Source organism: Euleptes europaea, chromosome 8, assembly GCF_029931775.1.
Source record: "Euleptes europaea isolate rEulEur1 chromosome 8, rEulEur1.hap1, whole genome shotgun sequence".
Classification (NCBI taxonomy): Eukaryota; Metazoa; Chordata; class Lepidosauria; order Squamata; family Sphaerodactylidae; genus Euleptes; species Euleptes europaea.
This window is the reverse complement of record NC_079319.1, coordinates 86750279-86768233: the sequence shown is the minus strand read 5'-3', so window position 1 is coordinate 86768233 and position 17955 is coordinate 86750279.

Below are 17955 nucleotides of genomic sequence, written 5' to 3'. Positions count from 1 at the left end.
CTGAGAAAGTGTGACTAACCCAAGGTCACCCAGCTAGCTTCATGTGGAGGAGTGGGGAAACAAATCCAGTTCACCAGATTAGCATCTGCCACGCATGTGGAGGAGTGGAGAAGCAAAACTGATTCTCCAGATCAGAGTCCACTGCTCCAAACCACTGCTCTTAACCATGCTGGCTCGAAGAAGAAGGAGAAGAAGAAGAAAAAGGGTTGTTTTTTATTTGCCGACTTTCTCGACCTTATAAGGAGAATCAAACAGTCTTACAATCTCCTTCCCTTCCTCTCCCCACAACAGATACCCTGTGAGGTAGGTGGGGCTGAGAGAGCTCTAAGAGAACTGTGACTAGCCCAAGGTCACCCAGCTGGCTTCATGTGTAGGAGTGGCGAAACCAACCTGGTTCACCAGATTAGAGTCCACCACTCATGTGGAGGAGTGGGGAATCAAAACCAGTTCTCCAGATTAGAGTCTGCCACTCCAAACCACTAAACCACATTAAAAGATAACAACTGGTCCAAGGTCTTCCAGTGAGCTCATTGGGTAAGTGGACATTTGAACCCAGATCTCTGCATTGAGTCCAGTGCACAAACCAGTATATCACATTGGCCTCATTATTTATGTAAACAAAGGTCTGCCTTTGTTCATATAGTTCTGCAACAGTGATCTCATTAAAAATACAGCTGGACTTTTTTTTTTTTGCCTCTGATCCTGCAAAGATATGTTCCTCAGCCTATTCTCTGGGAGGAGCAAGTCCACACAAGCTTGAACACAGAGCCACTTGTGAGTAAGCAGAATACAGATCTTTGGCAGCAAAATGAAAACCACTTTTTTGTGTTCAATTGCAGCGCATGGGGGTGATTGATATCACCAATCCCTCCATACATCTTCGATTTCTTCTAAAAATGTATGTGATAACAAGATGAAATGATCTTCTGAAACAGTTGCAACCACCTTTTCATTCAGTAATCAAACGAACTTGTGTGGAAGGGTTGGTGATAGAAATCATCTTTATCCCCCCTGCTACCGATGTTACAGCACTGTGACTTCGAGAAAAGGCCTGTACCCAACAGCTGTTTTCAGAAATGCCAACTATGATTAACAGTATTTCTTTTCACATATATTTTGGAATTTATTCATAGTGGCAAGTTCATCTTCCCATGTGAACTTTTCAACTTTTGTATTCCTGAACACAGCAAAAGAAAAAATAATACTCTCCCTTCAAAACACCCTTGGTACTTACTGCCCTAACACCCGCCACAATCATAGGTCCAGGGAGAGTGAACTAAAGCAAAGAGAGAGAGAATTTTGTGTTTAAAATTTTCTGTCTTCAAGGGTATAACCTTTTGAAATAATCTATAAAGCATATTCTAAGCAATTTTTTACATGCTAGGGACAAGGTTGGGAACTAAGCAGAAAAACTAACCAACAGACACACCAGTTTGCCCCACACATGTACTTTTAACAGAGGTTTGAGATGCACAAATCACAAATCATTTCATAGTGTAGAGCTAAACAGCACTCCCTGCAAATTGTTTCAATCCCCAAAGAGGGTTCTTTATCATGGTTACCACTACTTCCAAGATTTGTATGGCATTCCATCCCTAACGTATACAGAATGCAAAGTAAATGGTGATAGGTGATATAAGGGCACCAGTCCACTGGTAGCAGTGTTCTGTTATGGCATTAGACACCATGTGAAATGCAGATGAGATCCCAATTGTTCACAGTTAGCAAATTCTCCCAGATTTAATTGTTCCGGCTCATCTGTAATGTAAGTATAAAAGAAAATACTTTTTTCAATGACTTAATCCCTTTGAGTACTGCTCTGGGTAAAGTGTAATTCCATGTGTGTATCCCATTTTCCCATAGACAGCATGGCACTACAGCCTGACACACGGCTGATAAAAACTGAGGCTGTCCTCTTGCATTCCTGGCAATTTTCCTTTCGAGGGGTTGGGTAGAACACAGCAGCGTCTTGCTTTAGGACAACTTAGTACATATCTGAAATAGGAGAGATCTCGTTTGCTCTGTGTTCAGAAGACTGAGACAGCATGAAATTATAATTAATAGTTTGGTATCTAATTTTTTTCCTATTCTAATGAAATGATTACTGAAAGAATCTCTCCCCCACCCTGGTTCTTTTCCTTGGCCAGGAAAGTGCAGCCTAAAAACCAATCAATCAATGAAATAAATAAGTAAATAAATAAATAATGCAGTGGTGTTCCTACTCTCTGGCTTGACTTGTCCATTGAGGAAACCCCTGTACATTATGTTGATGCTTTAAAAATTCTCCTTCTAAATTGTTATCCAGATATTGAAATCCTAAATTACTTGGCCTTGTTTCCTGAGCAGAATAAATGCATTAGGTGTTCTCCAGTTGGAGCATGCTCATCTGACTGCAGCTTTCAGTTCATTTGCTTCTTTCCCTTCCTGTTTTACAAGTGCACTGATAGGCTTCTCCCCCAAAAGCATACTTGAGGACTTGTATGTATGATTGTATTAATATTTCTATAGTTTTACTGATATGCTTGTGAGCTGTGCCTTAGCAAAACATCACTCACACCAAGAATCTTGAGCAAACTTACATCATTGTCACTTTTTGCTGTGTGGTGACAATATGCACCTGTGCGTGTAATGTACATGAGGTAAACCGAATTAACTGATAGCTGAGGTAGACCGTACCTGCACAACACAAAAAATGGGGGCATGAAAGAAAATTGTGGAGAATTCTTAATTCTACTTTGGAGATGCAACCCAGTAATTCAGAAATGGGGAGGGGGATTCAAATGAGAAGGATTGTGGACCCATCCCTCAATCAAATCAATGTGAGATGGCCCTTTCAATCAACTTTAGTCTTGCTGAGACACGTCTGTCACTTTGCTCTGCTCTGGTTAGACCTCACTTGGGGTACTGTATTCAGTTTTGGGCACCACAGATTAAGAAGGAAGCTGACAAGCTGGAATGTGTCCAGAGGAAGGCAACAAAGATGGTGTCTTCAGACCAAGTCCTATGAAGACAGGTTGAAGCAACTGAGTATGTTTAGCCTGGAGAGGAGACGAATGAGAGGTGAAACCTGGGGAATTTAACTTTTGATGCTTTTCACTGTTGATTTGAGAAAGCTTCCTTGTACTCATATTTTTCTGAGTGAGTTGTCAGAGTTATGCAGAGAGGAGAATTTCAGTGAAGGGCTGCCTCATTTTTCTGATGCCACATGTTTTTTTTTTCTTTAATAGCTTTTCACATATTAGGATTTTGAGATCTTCCAGCTCACATTAATTAAGCAGCTAAAGAGTAACCCTATATGCTACTGGTAGCAACAGTCCTCAGAAATAAGTTTCCTCTGCTAGTTCTTCAGTGGGTCCAAACCGATGTCCCGGTGAGGATTCTGGCCTATATTTTACTAGGAAACCTAGACCAAAGATTAAGAGGCCTTTCTAAGTGCAACCTTATCAGCAGCCAAATTTCAAAGTGGTAATTATCTGTCATCAACCTGGAGGGAGAAGAAAGCACTGAAGTGGTTAATTGGTTGCTATTTAGTGTTTTGCAGATGAAAAGCCTCTGGGTGAAATTCTGTGTATTGGGAACTAAAGAGGCAGAGCTGCCCCTATATCCACGGGCTGCAAAGATCCAAGTCAACACTGTTCGCTCTGCTGGCAGGAAGAATTGTTCTGGCTTTAGCCATCACCTGCCTGATACCTCAGCCAGCCAATAAAATGATAGATATGTACGTTGTTTTATTCCGTCCAGATGGTGGTGATTAAATTGACTTGTGACACACACAAAAACACATAGCTGTATTTCTGAGTTTATTTTCTTGCTGTGTTTTGCTGCCTTATTAAACCAGAATTCATGTAAATGGAGTTGGTGTCTCAGCACCCTGATGGGATATTTGAGGGAGCGAAGGTGGCATGGCTTATCCTGGTCTCATCAGCTCTCAGAAGCAAAGCAAGGTCAGTCCTTGGATAGGAGACCACTAAGGAAAGCTGTGTAGTAGAAGGCAACAGCAAACCACTTCTGCTTCTCACTTGCCTTAAAGCCCCTTGAAGGGGTTGCCATGCAACTTGATCGCACATATGTACATATGGTGTGTGTGTGTGTTTGAAGAAACAACCAGATCTTAGGTTAGGGTTGCTGGCTCCGGGTTGGGAAATACCTGGAGATTTTGGGGGTGGAGCCTGAGGAGGGCGGAGTTTGGGGAGGGGAGGGACTTCACTGGGGTATGATGCCATAGAGTCCACCTTCCAAAGTGTCCGTTTCTCCAGCTGAACTGATCTCTGTCACCTGGAGATCAGTTGTAATCCCAGGAGATCTCCAGCCATCACCTGGAAGTTGGCAACCCTATCTTCCCCTAATTTCCAGGAATTTCCCAAGCTGGATTTGACTACCCGGTTTAGGGATCTCCGATGCACTGCATTCATTTATTTATTATAAACATTTAAATGCTGCCTTTCCACCCAAATAAAGTCCCCAAGGCAGCGAATCATGTATGAACCATGTCATTAGTACACATGAGTAGAGGGAAAATAGAAAGGAGGGAACCAGATTTGTTTTTTAGTAATATGTAATTAAAAAATAAAAAAAATAAATCACATCCTGATTTTTCCAACACAGCTATTCCCTTTGGGAATTTAATGAACAAGCTATGTTTAGTGACCAGTTTTAGCCTAAATAATGGTACTAAAGGAGCATTCATTGGGCTCAACAATGCATAATTGTTGTAAGATAATGTCTGCTAATTGAACGAGTTAGTTAGTGCTAATTGGCTCTCACTAACTTTGAGACTGACTGATACAATTGAACATCTGCGTGTGGGGAAGGATAGAGTTGTCTTTGGTATCAGTTACTCTCTAAAAGGATCCCACTTGATAAAGGAGCAACAACTTAGGAACCCAAGCTTTGATCCACCAAAGCTTGCTAACAAAATGAATCCTGCCTTATTGTATGTGGATGGCACAGCCCTTTGTGCCTTCATTTCATACCGCAAAGAAGAAAAACTTACAATAAGCTGCCAAAAAATGAAAGTTTTCACAATAAAACACCGAACTCATAGATGGCAAATTAAAGAGCCAGCATGGTATAGCTGTTAAGAACGGTGGTTTGGAGCAGTGGAGTCTGATCTGGAGAACCAGGTTTGATTCCCCACTCCTCCACATGAGCGGTGGAGGCTCATCTGGTGAACTGGATTTGTTTCCCCACTCCTACACATGAAGCCAGCTGGGTGACCTTGGGCAAGTTACAGCTCTGTTAGAGCTCTCTCAGCACCACCTACCTCACGGGGTGTCTGTTGTGGTGAGGGGGAGGGAAGGTGATTGTAAGCCGGTTTGAGTCTTCCTTAAGTGGTAGAGAAAGTCAGCATATAAAAACCAACTCTTCTTCATAACATTGAACAAACCAAAACTTTTAAATATCTTGGTCTTGTCTTCCAGCCATCTGGACTCTGGAGAGTACAAGTGACACATGTAGCAGATTCTGCTTACAAATCATCTTCTGCAATATTAACATTCCCCTTTACTAAAGGAGCAGGACTACAGCTGAACATCGAGAAGACAAAAATAATGACTACAGGAGAATTACTAAACTTTAAGGTTTACTAAACAGCAAGGCTGTTAAAGATAGAACGTTTTGGAGGATATTGGTTCATAGGGTCGTCATGAGTCGGAAGCGACTTGACAGCTCTTAACACACACACAGGAGCCTCCTACATCCCTGCAGCACTTAAAGTCTTCCAAGGAAAGGTTGTATCTTAGCTTTTCTATGGGGCCCAGCTTTGCATCTATAAAGATAGGTGCTCATTGGAAATTATTCAATCCAAGATCCTGGAAAAGATACTTGGAGTTCTGCGATGCATCCCAAATGCCCTCCTCAGAATAGAATCTGCCTTGATTCCCTTGGAGATCTATATGTGGATCTGCACAACCAATTACTGGCTCAAACTCATATTTGACCCTTCTGGCCTAGCTAATCTGATTCTTGCCGATAACCACTGCTCAACCTGGCAAAGTGCAATAGAGAGGAAACTTCTGAAACACAGCCTTTCCCCCCAAAGCCTTACTGCCCCTCGGATATGAAAAATCGAAAGAAATGATAAAATAATGACTTTGGGATGATGCCCTTCAATTAGATAGGGCTCAGATACACAAATATGCATCCATCCTGCAATACATCAGATATTTTCAATCCGCAGACTACCTCAAATCCCTTGAAATTCCCAAATACCGGAGGAGTTTTACCCTTGCACGTTTCAATGTTCTACCTTCAGCCTTCCTGGATGGACAATATCACTGCATTCCTCTTTCCCAATGACTTTGTTCATGCAGAACAGGGAAAGTGGAAACTATAGAACATTTCTTGCTGCATTGCTAGGGTTGCCAGCCTCCAGGTACTAACCGATAGAGATCAGTTCAACTTGGAAAAAATGGCAGCTTTGGCCATTGTACTCTATGGCATTAATGTCCCTCCCTTCTCCAAATCCTGCCCTCCTCAAGCTCTGCCCCAAAAATCTCCAGGTATTTCCCAACCCGGAGCTGGCATCCCTATGCATTGCCCTTTTTACAACTATATTAGATCACAGTATACTGTCCCCATTCTGTCAACCTTTCCTGGAAGATCTCAATAATTTTATGTTTCCCTTCTCCTCGCAGTCTCTTCTCGGGAAATAACCATCCAAGTAGCCAAATTCTATCTCCAGACATGTGGCATAGGTAAACAGCTTATTTTTTACTTAAATTTATATTTATTACTATTGTTAATCTACTATTAATATTCTTAATCTAACTTTAATTTCATTGCTTTCTACTTATATATGGAGCTGATTCTGAATTGAAATAAATATTGATTGATTGACTGACTGATTGACTACTGCCCTAACAGTTCAAGGATTTTGCTATGATTGAGACTGGCTATGTCTTCTTTGGCATTGTATGCTGAAGGGATGACACATGAACACATGAATCAGACCCTCAGTCCATCAAAGTCAATATTGTCTACTCAGACCAGCAGCGGCTCTCCAGGGTCTCAGGCTGAGGTCTTTCACATCACCTACTTGCCTAGTCCCTTTAATTGGAAATGCCAGGGGTTGAACCTGGGACCTTCTGCATGCCAAGCAGATGCTCTACCACTGAGCCGCATTCAGTCCTAAGGATCTCATGTAATAAGCGGTGGGAAAAAACTTCCTTCAATCTGAGATCCTGTAGAGCTGTAGCCAGTCACAGGAGACAACACTGAGCCTACACAACCCAACTCAATATAAGGTAGCTTTATATATTCATATGTTCAATTGTATGAAGGGATTCACAGTTTTGAAATACTATTACAATACATAATGATCCTAGAGAAGATAATTATTTAAAGTAAAGGAATACTTTAAAAATATTTGCCATCATTGCAGAACTTGACCAATATTTAACTTTGATGATGATCAAAAGCCCTCCCCCTCCAGTGGCCAAACAATGAATCTTAAAAGGGATTCAATTTAGCCTGTGTAGCATGAAGGCTCACGGTAATAAATGCCTCCAGTTATCCTGACCTAATGCGAACATAATACAAAATCCCACTGAAGCATGATCCTGATAATGTATTTTCTTCTGTAAACACTGATGAATTGGATTTATGGCAGAAATGGGAAATTATATTAATCCATTTTGTGCCTTATGGCAAAGCAAATCAGCTAGCATCCTCATTTATATGGTAGCAAATATCTCATTAATCGAGTACCAACCTGTACTTTGTTCCATGTAGTACATAAGATCAGTGAAGAAGATAAAATATGCACAAAGGAAGGAACAAATTATAGTTTTGACACTTATTAAGTGATCTCCTCGTTTCCTTTCTGCCATGACAAGTTATCACGAAGGCAGTAACACTTTCATTATACTTTGAAATGGGCCTCTCAGCAAAGCACTTGCGAGATAATGTGTACAAGTGAAATAAATTGTGCTTGTCTAATGATTCACTCCTAATAAATTACTAGGTGATCTTATAAGCAAATCAGTCAATTAATATTAGTGTAAGCATCATTAATTGATTGCATTGTTTTATTTAGATTCACTCTATTTCTATAGAATAATTTGGACAAACACTTTTTGAGCAATATGCAATAATTATAACCGAACTGTCAACAAGTTAAAGAATACCAAGTTGACTGATCATCTTTGAACAGATTATTTCATTTAAATTCACCTAAATGTCAGTGTAGGTGTCTTTTTGAGCTATTGAAGAGCACACATGGTAATTTACAATTATTAATCTGCCAAATACTCTAGAGAAAATTCTTGTTTTTTCCCCCTGTCTTCTCTTAAATTTATTAGATGTTTGCAGGATGCACCTCCAAATTTGTTTCAGAATTTGGTTTAGGGGAAACAAGCCCCCCCCCCATGAGAACTTGGGGGAGAGCCTCATCCTTCCCAGCTAATCTTCTTTCCTGACCAATCTCCATTTCCCCTCCTTCCATCCCAATCACAGACCCCTCACCTTTGCTCTTTTTCCTACCACTCACCTGTGTAATCCCCCCATCTGCCACATTCTGGCCTGGCCTTCCGTCCTCCCCTCTTGCAGCATTTCTGTTTTTCTTGCTTTCCTGAATCCCTCATATCTCCATTTTCCCCTTTTGCTCAAATTTTTCTTGCCTTCCTTCCACCTATATCCATCTTTCTACTTGAATTAAGTACCCAAAAGGTCAAGAAAATATAAATAAAAGTAAAAATCCAAGGCCCAAAGTTATTCACTCTAAAAAGTATGTAAGTACAAATTATGTATACATTTATTTCAGGACAAAATTTAATACCACATATAATACATTTAGGGCATTGTAATAGCCTAACAAATTGGCATACTCATATAACACAGTAAGACATAAAATAACACAATTATACTCTGACCATACGTGTTTCGGCCATACAGCCTTCTTCAGTGGTCTAAGCAATCAACACTCCAGACTCAAAGATATACGTAAATATATAAAAGAAACTTTATGACTATGTGTGCATTGTTATTGCAAAGTAACATTTAAAATACAAAACTTCAACCCTTCTTCCTCTGTTTTACACTTTCATCCACAAGGAAAACTAATCCTTGTGTATGTATCTCTCTTAAATGAGGTGATGTAATATTGCACCATAAATACAATTATCAATTGTATTTATTACATGACAATGATTAGCACATTACCTTTGATACTTTTGCAGGACAATGACTCAGCTCAAACCCAACCCCCTTCTGTCTATATATATTACTCTTCCAACACACTTGACACTGAGAGACACTGTCCTTCAGTGTTACTCCTCTGAAGATGCCTGCCACAGCTGCTGGCGAAACATCAGGAAAGAAAATACCAAGACCACGGTCACACAGCCAGGATAACCTACAAGAACCAACAATTATCAATATTTCATAGTCAAAAATTATTCATAAAGTCTGGAGTGGTAATCAGGAAATAAATTAATTTTGCTGTTTAGAGTTAAGTTTTTCCCCCTTTGTTGTTGGTGTAGCATCTTTAAACTTGCCCTGCCTTGCCTTGGATGCCTTCCCACCCCTTCTTTCCCCAGTTCACCTCCCGTGAATGAAAAATAGCAGCACGCCCCTCCTAATCTGCCAGCTCAGTTAGCAATAGCAAAGGCTAGGCTCAGCTTTTCAAGGGCAGGAGGGGAGTGGCTGCCAAGCTGACCAAAATCAGCCACTTTCCAAACAGAAGCTAAATACCAAATGAGCAAAAAAACTCAGATAATATCTCAAACAAACAGAAGAGAGGAGGAAAAAACAGATACAGCTAACTAAACCAGTTAGTATTAAAACAAAACTTCTCAGAGCCGCAACTACTAGGGTTGCCAGGTCTCTCTTTGCCACTGGCAGAGCTTAATGAGGGCAGGGTTTGGGGAGGGGAGGGACTTCAATGCCATAGAGTCCAATTGCAAAAGTGGCCATTTTCCCTAGGTGAACTGATCTCTATCGGCTGGAGATCAGTTGTAATAATGGGAGATCTCCAGCTACTACCTGGAGGTTGGCAACCCTAGCAACTACACACAGCTGGCATGCCGCCCAGCCCAACTAATTCCCCTCCAGTGCAGAAAGGAAGCTGCAGCAGCCATCTTGGATTATCAGAGTTTACTTTGGTAATCCAAAGTAACTACTGAGATATCATGAGATAATCTTGTGCAACCTTGGCATTTTAAAAAATTTGATGCCAACTTTTTAGAATTTAAGATTTTCCTGCAAACCTACCCCTTCCCCCCGGTACAAAGCTCTCCTTCATCTCTCTGTGTATAAATTGCTGTCAAGTCGCAGCCAATTTATAGCAACTCTTGGTGGTTTTTTCAAGGCAAGTGATCTAGCAGAGGTGGTTTGCCATTGCCTTACTCTGCCGAGTCTTCCTTGGAGGTCTCCCTTCAAAGTACCGACCCAGTTTAGCTTCTGGGATCTGACTAGATCAGGCTATACTATACCATTTCACATCCTTCATCTATACATGGCCTTAATCTATAGATTTAGAGATCTGTCACCGATTGGTCTGAAAATCTTTTCTAGTCTTGTCTCATGTTGGTTTCCCTCAAGATTCCTTTGGTGGCTCATCTGATAAAGAAACCCCTAATTTGATTCAAATTTTGTTTTAAAGTGATGTTTTGGTGACAGCACCTTCAATTTAATAAACAAAAGGGGCTTCATTAATTTCCTCCCATTCTACATTGGAATATCACACCGAAATCAAAAACAACCTGTCAGATTGAACTTTAATAATCGGTCAGAAATCCAAAACTCTGTGCCCTTTTTCTAATCCGCTCAAAAAACCTCTATTTTTGTTTTAACCCTGAAGATATAAGCACCAAGCAGGCATCAAGGAAGACAGGAAATCCTCCTGTGTAGATGGGAAAAATTGGTTGGCAAATGATCACCATGGCACAAAATCCATTGATTTGTGGATCCTCTGTTGCATTTCAGCATACAGATAATGCCAGAACAGCATCAGCTAGGTTGCAGGAACAGACCCAGTGTGAAAGTGAATTTACAGCCCATTCCTGAGAGCTGCAGCGGCTGGGGACGGCGTGGCTGCAATGAGGTAGAAAAGGTTTTTTTATTTCTAAAAACCCCCAAATGGGGGGAAAGCAACATAGAAATCAGTGATGCTGTGCCACCAAAAAGGTAGTGTGGCTCCGCCGTTGTTTTAGGGGGTGTTCCAGGGCTGAAAGGGGTTAAGAAGCTGCCTAATGGCAGCTCCACCCCCCAGAATGCCCTGAGAATGCTGCCACAGTCCACGGGGCCAGCTTTAGTGCCCCTATGCTAGCATCTGTGCCAGTTTGCATGGTGCAAGTGGCACAGACGCTGGCATAGGGGTCATGCCACCTCCTAAGCCCATTTGGATCCCAACCTCAGGAATGGGCTGTTAGTAGGAATTCAACCCTCCAGTGCTTCAGTGGAAATTGCAGTGCACTGCTTGTATGTTTTTAATTGTAGAGGTTTATACAATGCCCCAACAGTTATGACAGTTATGATCTGCTGATATTGTATACTACTAAACTGTATTTTAAAATAACTATTTAAAAATAGAAGCAGTGTTGGACTTCTGTTGTTACTGTTGCAAGTAAATAGATAGTAGCCACCATGTTCCAGTACACCCAGGAGCACTTTGGAGGGTTAACAATTTCTAAAAGGGCTCTTAATTTTGTGTACATCTCTGCCATATTATAACAATCTGCATTCTGCTTAAAGTTTAATTTGAAAAATAATTGGGGCTTATTAAAATCTCCCCCATTACATTATTGCTGGTCAAGCAGAAAATTACTTTGCTGCTGGAAACAAAACCATCCAATACATTCCCTTCTTTCCTGTAGAAAGGCAGATAATTGGATTAATCGCAAGACCAAATCTTGGAAGTAAAGTGCATTGTTTGCTAACTGTGGGCCTCACTTAGCAAAAATCGAAACTAAAGCTTTTGTCACGGATTCGCCAGCCTCAGCAACTCATAAAAGGTGTATTTGTGTTAATGGTTTCCTGCTGATTCACCACTGTTGAATATGTTCCATATATGTCCCTCTTGTGCATGGATATTATTTTCTCCCGTTTTCCACTGGTGTGCCTTGAATCTTTTGGAAGGTGTTGCTGTTGGTAAGTGCTGCATGTGCTTATGTGTGTGTGTAAAGTGCCGTCAAGTCACAGCCGACTTCTGGCGACCCCTTTTGGGGTTTTCATGGCAAGAGACTAACAGAGGTGGTTTGCCAGTGCCTTCCTCTGTATAGCAACCCTGGTATTCCTTGGTGGTCCCCCATCCAAATACTAACCAGGGCTGACCCTGCTTAGCTTCTGAGATCTGACGAGATCAGGCTAGCCTGGGCCATCCAGGTCAGGGCACATGGGCTTATACACATGTATTATCCTTATAGGAATATGGACTCCAGTATATCAAATCACATAGACGTGTAAATGGCTTATTGTAATACACACTATGTACACATCCACATTCAGGAAGGTACAATGAATTATCAGAAGAATGTGGAATGGAACACTCAATGCAGGAAAATGATGGAACCAGGCATAAGTGACATTCTTCCAGCCCAGCTCTTAAACAGAGAAAGTGGTGTCTGTCTCTCGGGTGGGGAGGAGAGTATTGTATCAATTTCCAGATATTTACAAGTTTCTCAATATTGCTTCCAGCAAAAGCATGTCCTTACAGGCCACACAGACAATACTACCATACTATCCAGTGTCTATTACCTAGACAGAGCAACCACTATCACTAAAAATAATTCATGGTGCAGTGACTCGACTGGAATAAAAGGCATCACTTTAAATGTAACGCTGTGCTACAGTCAGAGTAATTTCTTCAAGATTTAACCACCAGGCGGTCGAACAGAATGTTGCAAGAGCAGAACTCAATTATATTCTTGCTCTACAATTTATGAAGCCAGTGCCACAACACATGTGAATTAGGGCTGTTGAAAAAAAAATCAGGGGGATTCCCTGAAGGCCCGCGGGGGGCCCTTTAAACAGATCTATTTAAAGGGCCCGCCGCGTGCCTCCAGGGAAGCTCCCTGGAGGTGCGCGGCAGGTCTTCAAACAGATCTGTGCCTCCCAGCTGGGAGGCACAGATCTATTTAAAGCCCCCCCCAGCCCTGCCGGGACTCCCGGCAGGGCTGGCAGAAGGCTGGCAAAACCAGGCCCTCCCCAAACCCCCCAAACCCTCCCTGCGCCTCCCAGCCGGGACTCCGGGCAGGGCTGGTGGGGGGCTGGCAAGACCAGACCCCCCCAGACCCCCCAGACCCCCCCAAACCCCCCTTCCAGCCCTACCGGGAGTCTCGGCAGGGCTGGGGGGGCGGGGCTTTAAATAGATATGTGCCTCCCGGCCGGGAGGCACATATCTGTTTGAAGACCCGCCGCGCGCCTCCAGGGAGCTTCTCTGGAGGCACATGGCGGGTCTTCAAACAGATTTGTGCCTCCCGGCCGGGAGGCACAGATCTATTTAAAGCCCCCCCCCCAGCCCTGCCGGGACTCCCGGCAGGGCTGGAAGGGGGGTTGGGGGGGTCTGGGGGGTCTGGGGGGGTCTGGTCTTGCCAGCCTTCTGCCAGCCCTGCTGGGAGTCCCGGCAGGACTGGGGGGGGGGCTTTAAATAGATTTGCACCTCCCAGCCGGGAGGCACAGATCTGTTTAAAGTGCACCCCGCGCGTCTCCAGGGAAGCTCTCTGAAGGCACGTGGGGTGGGGGAAAGGGCCCGAATCAGCTGAATTTATTCAGGAACACCCTGAACTCGACCAGTTTGGCTCCCCGGTTCCCCCCCTTTTTGAGTTTGGTTCGTCCGAACTGAAAAACTGCCGAATTGAGAGAAATTCGGCTGTTTTTCAGTTCGGGCCGAACCGAATCAACAGCCCTAATGTGAATTCGCTCTTCCTTTAAATATGCAGCCACGGCACAATCTTTGTGTTTAGCAACCATCACATTTGCTCTTTTGTAATGCCAAGGCAGAGCTTTAAAAAAAGAAGAAAAGAAAAACAACTATTATTTGCAACTTAATCTTTGAAGAAGTTAGCCAGCTTGATTTGTGAAAAGAATTTCTGGTTGAATGAAGCTGGGGGGAGGGGAAGCAGCATTGGTTATATGGATCAGTTGAAGATGAAGATGCTGTCAGGCAGTGGCGGACTGGCCATTGTGTTAGCTTGCCTGATGGCAAGTGGGCCCTGTGGGCCCCTGATGAAGTGGGCCCCTTAAACATTAGACAATATGTTAAAAATAAAAATTAATAAAAATTAAATGATAGCCTTATAGTTGTGGGTGGGCCCCCTTGGTCTCCTGGCAACCAATATTTTTAAATCCAGTCCCCCACTGCTGTCAGCGTCTCAGGCAGAGGTCTTGAATATCACCTACTACTTTAGATTTTTAAGTGGAGATGCTGGGGATTGACCATGGGGCCTTCTGCATGCCAACCAAATGTTCAAGCACTGAATCATGGTCCCAGATTCTCCTAGCTGGAAACTCTCTGCAGAAGCAGCAGGGTTAAAAGGTGAATTTGTCATGCTCCATGTCCAACACAAGGTGTTCTATTATATTAAGTTATGCACTCACTGAATGTTTGGTATTCACCAGTTCCTGGAAGTTATGATTGTAGATTCAACCTAGATTGTAAAAGCCTAAATTCAGTTAAGGGGTGGAAGAAATGAAAAAGGAAAGAAACTGAGTTGAGTTGAGACAGAATTTATGGTGAGATGCCAGGTGATCCAAGAAACTGTGTATCTACTGGACTTGGATCTACTAGACTTGGGAAGGGTGACTCTATAGTCAGATTTTGGGGGGAATAATTATGGCATATGGAAAAGGAGGTTATGGCATATTGAGAAGGAGGTTATGGCATATGGAGAAGGATCATGCAGCAAAAACAAGCCCTGACCTATTTAGGAGAACATCTTATAGAGACTGGTAGTGCAGTAGGGTTATCAACCTCAAAGTAGGATGGAGTTCTACCAGAATTACAACTGATCTCCAGGCAGTTCAAATGACAGCTTCAGAGGGTGAACTCTATGGTATACCATAAACTCTGGAGTAACATCACATTCTCGCAGAGTTCCCTCCTCAAACTCTACCTGCCCCAGACACTGTCCCCAAATCTCCCGGAGGTACCCAAGCTGGAGGTGGCAACTCTACAGTGGAGTCCTAATAAGTGTTACACCCTTCTAGGAATGGTTGCCAACTTCCACATGAGGCCTGGCAATTACAATGGGTTTTCAGACTATGGGCATCAAATTCCTCTGGAGAAAATGGCAGTTTCGAAGTATGGGTTCTATAGCATCACATATAGGGTTGCCAACCTCCAGGTGGTAGCTGGAGATCTCCTGCTGTTACAATTGATCTCCAGGTGATAAAGATCAGTTTTCCTAGAGAAAATGGCCGCTTTGGCAATTGGATTATATGGCATTGATGTACCTCCCCTCTCCAAACCCCGCCCTCCTCAGGCTCCACCCCCAAATCTTCAGGTTTTTCCCAACCTGGAGCTGGCAACCCTACTCACATACCTGCTGAGCTCCCTTCCTTCCCTAAACTCCACCCTCCCCAAGCACCGCCCTCAATTCCCATTAAAACACAGTCATTACAAACAAAATGAAGCCAATAACAACAAGCTGGGCCATTACAAAACAAAAACCCCATTACAAAACCTAAAACAAAAATCCAGTGGCACCTAAAACAAAAATCTAGTGGCACCTAAAACAAAAAATCCAGTGGCACCTGAAACAATAATCCAGTGGCACTTTTCAATATGAGACTTCATGAGTCACAGCCTACTTCATCAGACAGATACTCAAAGGAAAACCATAGTGGAAATCTAATGGGTAGGGTTGCGAGGTTCCCCCTTGCCACCCATGTGAGCTTCATTGTGTGGGAGCTGGGGTAACATCACTTCTGGGGTTACTGCCATAGAGTTTTTGGAGGAACGTGCTACAGTGTTCCCATCACTTTTGGGTTTCTCTCGGAAGTGACATTAATCACCTCCCTTCAGTTGGCCTGCTTCTGCCCACCATCTGGCATCTGGCAACCCTACCAATGGAGTTGGGGGGGAGAGTCAAGGTTTGGTGTGAATTACTCCTCCTTCCAACTTCCCCCCATAAGATTTCCTACTGTTGTTAGTCTTTAAGACGCCACTGGACATTTTATTTTGCTGCGACAGACTAACATGACAATCCCTTTGCAATCATTGAAAACAAGCCAGTTGTTATCCAGTGAAAGGAGAAGACTAGACAGTCCCCTCAGAAGCATGGACCAACTTTGCCTTTGGAGGAATCTGTTTCTCATGACAATAAATCAGGAAAGGTTACAAGAAGGGTTATGTGTACAACCAACGTTTCTGTCTGGTAGTGAAATTGAAATGCCATCTCCCATTTATTGTTGCAGAAGACAGCCTGGGGTCATCCTCTACTTATAAAGCAAATATCAGCAGGACTTAATTAAACATGTTATCCTTCAAGAAGTATGTGAATAATAAGAGTGTGATTTATATTCTCTGAAACTAGAAGCATGCAGCCAAAGAACTGGTCGATCAGTAGCAAGCAATATAGGAAATTCTGCCTTCACACAACCATCTGCTGCTTGGTTGCTACTCAGGGATTGGTTAATAATGCTGCAGTAACAGCAGAAGCCACAACTGGCAGAATCACCGTTAACTATCATAGCTTGGTGTAGTGGTTACGAGTGGTAGACTCTAATCTGGAGAACCAGGTTTGATTCCCCACTCCTTCACATGAGTGGCAGACTCTAATCTGGTGGGTTGGTTTCTCCACTCCTACACATGAAGCCAGCTGGGTGACCTTGGGCTAGTCACAGTTCTCTTAGAGTTCTCTCAGCTTCACCTACCTCACAAGGTGTCTGTTGTGGGGTGGGGAAGGGAAGGTGATTGTAAGTTGGTTTGATTCTCCTTAAAAGGTAGAGAAAGTCAGCATATAAAAACCAACTCTTCTTCGTCTTTATCAGCTGGGCTCTAGACTTGGCAGCCTCTGATGTATACCTTCTTGCCCCAAAGTAGAAGTGTAACCCCCCCAAAAAAGTCAAATGCACAGTGCAATCATCTGACTTCTCTACAAACTTGAGTGACATTATTCAGTGTTGTCATCAATCATATTAGGAAATCAATCTGATGGTCATTTCCATTGGTTTCAAAGGGAAATACATTGATGTGTCTAAATTCACTCCCAACTGGGATAAACCTCTAGGGGATTCTCACCTACAGGAGACTGTCCCAAATTTCAGGCAGATAAAAGACAAGTTTGTATCCCGTGGCACAGAGTGGTAAGCTGCAGTACTGCAGTCCATGCTCTGCTCACAACCTGAGTTCGATCCTGAGGGAAGTTGGTTACAGGTAGCCTACTCAAGGTTGACTCAGCCTTCCATCCTTCTGAGGTTGGTAAAATGAGCACCCAGCTTGCTGGGGGTAAAGTGTAGATTTCTGGGGAAGGCAATGGCAAACCACCCCGTAAACAAAGTCTGCCTAATAAATGTCAGGATGTGACATCATGCCATGGGTTAGTAATGACCTGGTGCTTGCACAGGGAATTACCTTTACTTTTACCTAAAAGACAAGTTGGATTTTTAATGGCCCCCATCCTGTTGTCAATTGAAATTATCCCATCCAGATCTCACACAGGCAAGAGTGAACTGGTCATTTGTATCAGGGGAAAGGTGTGGCTATGTCTTGAATTTATATGGAATAACAGAAATTGTGAGATCTCAGATCTTTGAATCATAAGAACCTAAGAAGAGCCCTGCTGGATCAGACCAGTGTTCCATCTAGTCCAACATCCTGTCTCACACAGTGGCCAACCCGTTCCTCTAGAGGTCAAACAACAGGGCATAGAGGCCAAGGCCTTCCCCTGATGTTGCCTCCTAGCACTGGTATTCAGAGGTTGACTGCCTCTGAATGTGGAGGTTCCCTTTAGTTTATCTTTTCTCCTGCTGTAGCACACTGGGGTGACACTTTCCTTGAGCTATCTATTATGACCC